Raw genomic sequence first — 3,530 nt, 5'->3', positions numbered from 1 at the left:
CAAGCAATGATCACACGCACGGCACAGCGGACACACCAGGAACCGCGGTGTTGGCCGTCGAATGGCGCTAGCTGCGCAGCATTTGTGCACAGCCGCCGTCAGTGTCAGCCAGTTTGCCGTGGCATACGGAGCTCCATCGCAGTCTTTAACACTGGTAGCATGCCGCGACAGCGTGAACGTGAACCGTATGTGCAGTTGACGGACTTTGAGCGAGGGCGTATAGTGGGCATGCGGGAGGCCGGGTGGACGTACCGCCGAATTGCTCAACACGTGGGGCGTGAGGTCTCCACAGTACATCGATGTTGTCGCCAGTGGTCGGCGGAAGGTGCACGTGCCCGTCGACCTGAGACCGGACCGCAGCGACGCACGGATGCACGCCAAGACCGTAGGATCCTACGCAGTGCCGTAGGGGACCGCACCGCAACTTCCCAGCAAATTAGGGACACTGTTGCTCCTGGGGTATCGGCGAGGACCATTCGCAACCGTCTCCATGAAGCTGGGCTACGGTCCCGCACACCGTTAGGCCGTCTACCGCTCACGCCCCAACATCGTGCAGCCCGCCTCCAGTGGTGTCGCGACAGCCGTGAATGGAGGGACGAATGGAGACGTGTCGTCTTCAGCGATGAGAGTCGCTTCTGCCTTGGTGCCAATGATGGTCGTATGCGTGTTTGGCGCCGTGCAGGTGAGCGCCACAATCAGGACTGCATACGACCGAGGCACACCGGGCCAACACCCGGCATCATGGTGTGGGGAGCGATCTCCTACACTGGCCGTACACCACTGGTGATCGTCGAGGGGACACTGAATAGTGCACGGTACATCCAAACCGTCATCGAACCCATCGTTCTACCATTCCTAGACCGGCAAGGGAACTTGCTGTTCCAACAGGACAATGCACGTCCGCATGTATCCCGTGCCACCCAACGTGCTCTAGAAGGTGTAAGTCAACTACCCTGGCCAGCAAGATCTCCGGATCTGTCCCCCATTGAGCATGTTTGGGACGGGATGAAGCGTCGTCTCACGCGGTCTGCACGTCCAGCACGAACGCTGGTCCAACTGAGGCGCCAGGTGGAAATGGCATGGCAAGCCGTTCCACAGGACTACATCCAGCATCTCTACGATCGTCTCCATGGGAGAATAGCAGCCTGCATTGCTGCGAAAGGTGGATATACACTGTACTAGTGCCGACATTGTGCATGCTCTGTTGCCTGTGTCTATGTGCCTGTGGTTCTGTCAGTGTGATCATGTGATGTATCTGACCCCAGGAATGTGTCAATAAAGTTTCCCCTTCCTGGGACAATGAATTCACGGTGTTCTTATTTCAATTTCCAGGAGTGTATTATTTGAAGTCTCCAGTGAGCGCGCCAAGTTTCCCTCACTTCCGACAGGTGGCGTAGCTGCAGGTCAGTTTCGAAATGGCGTTTGTTGGTGAGGTACGTTAGAAGCAATTGAATTCCTCACTGCAGAGAAACAAACTGTGGGGAATACTCACAAATCCTTGTGCAAAGTCTATGAAGCATCGCAGGCCGCGGTGGACGAGCGGTTCTAGGCGCTTCAGTCCGGAACCGCGCGACTGCTACGGTCGGAGTTTCGAATCCTGCCTGGGGCATGGATGTGTGTCCTGTCCTTAGGTTAGTTATGTTTAAGTAGTTCTAAGTTCTAGGGTACTGATGACCTCAGATGTCAAGTCCCATAGTGCTCAGAGTCATTTGAATCATTTTTTATGGAGCATCTGCTGTCGACGTAAGTGCAGTTAGTCGCTGGGCGAGGTCACCAGAAGGCGGTATGGCGGAGCTCCACGTTTTTCAGCGGGAGCGATGGCGGAGGTCATCCGCGGCTGTCACACCTGACAGCCCTGACCTAGCCCCCTCGGACTTCCACTTGTTTGGGCCATTAAAGGATGCTTTTCGTGGAAGACATTTTGAGGACGATGGGGAGGTGACTCACATAGTGAAGCGCTGGATCCGCCACCCGCACACGGATTGATACCGACAGAGCATACACGCCGTTGTTTCCCACTGGAGGAAGGCTACAGTACGGGATTGAGATTACGTGGAGAAAGAGGGCGTGTAGATAAAATACAACTTTTTCGTGTGTGTAATTATCATTATGTTCTATAGAGAACTGTTGAAGATCAAAAATTGTGTGTGTTACACTCTCGGCAACCCTCGTAGTTAGTAGTAACGAACTAATAAACAGAAACGTCATGCCTGACGCTGCCGTTTTATAGCATGAACAGAGGAAATATACTAAACGATAAACATTTTTCCTTTCGGCATTTTGTGGGAGGCGACAACGAGAAAATTTTCGGAAAGGTATCATATTATGTCTAAAATTTGTTGGATCTTGCTAAGTTCTGTCATTCTCAGATACTGGCTGAATGAAGTCCAGGTAGTTGGAAGTCGTCAGTTACGTTGCCTCAAGAAAAGCACACAATTTCTGACTGTAATGTTTTTATTATTGTGTTTAAAAGTTTGACATTGATTAATTACGGCAGAATTTGAAATTTTTTTAATTCGGCGAGTAATTACGCGAAATATTGAAATTCAAACTTTTTTGGCCCCGGAGGTTTTTAGACAGGCAACCTGCGAGTGTGTAACTGTAAAGCGCCCTGGTTTCCAGGAGTGTCGTTTGCTAATATAGATACTGATGCTTATGTGGCGGTCTCACATTCGAGGGACTGCTGTTTTTCGCTACCATTGGTCATTTTATGTCGATTCCGTCTTTGTTTTTTCTTGCATCTCCAGGGCATGTAAACCATACTTTTAACATGCACTGTCACGATGTTTATCACATATTCACGTTTGCCGCCATACTATTTAATGAGTTTTATGTGCGCGTCACATACCAGGGCTGCTTCCCATTCCCTACGGGAGCGACACGTAGGAGGTATGAATTGCGGTTATCGCTGAAACATAAGGTTTTCGGTTATACCGGTTTTTCATCTCCAATTCAACCCGAATACTAAAACTGCTCAAATAACCGGTTTCTGCAAAAACCGATTTTCGGTTGTTTATTACTGTTATCCCCAGTAATAAACGTCGACATCGAACAAAAACTGAAAAAATTCTATGACTCCCTCGGACTTTTGCGTTATACATAAATAAACGAAAATTTAGTCCGTATACTGTGTCTGTTTGCTACTTTTTCTTGAAAAGTAACGATGGACTGAATAGACTAGGCATTTTACAATATATCACGTGTATTCGCCTTTCGATTTTTTTTAAATTTTTTTTTAACTGCGTTCAAAAGGTACGTTGTAACCGACGATCACACAACTATTTGGGTACTGGGAACAGTCAGAGCTCAAAGGTGTAAACAGAGGTTAGATAACACTATTTCTCTTATTAATTTTTCCGTTTCCAAGGGATATAAGTAGATAAAGGCATACTATGTAGACGCATGCAGCAGCTCATTTACTTTCCATTTTTATTGCAACCAATGGATCAACTGTTAAGTTTTTCATTTATTACTGTCGACTTAATTTTTCTTCTCTTTTATTATTTCATAGAAATGGCAAACAAATAATA

The sequence above is a fragment of the Schistocerca nitens genome, chromosome 12 (assembly GCF_023898315.1).
Source record: "Schistocerca nitens isolate TAMUIC-IGC-003100 chromosome 12, iqSchNite1.1, whole genome shotgun sequence".
NCBI lineage: Eukaryota > Metazoa > Arthropoda > Insecta > Orthoptera > Acrididae > Schistocerca > Schistocerca nitens.
The sequence above is the reverse complement of the archived record's forward strand: the minus strand, read 5'-3'. Positions refer to the sequence as shown.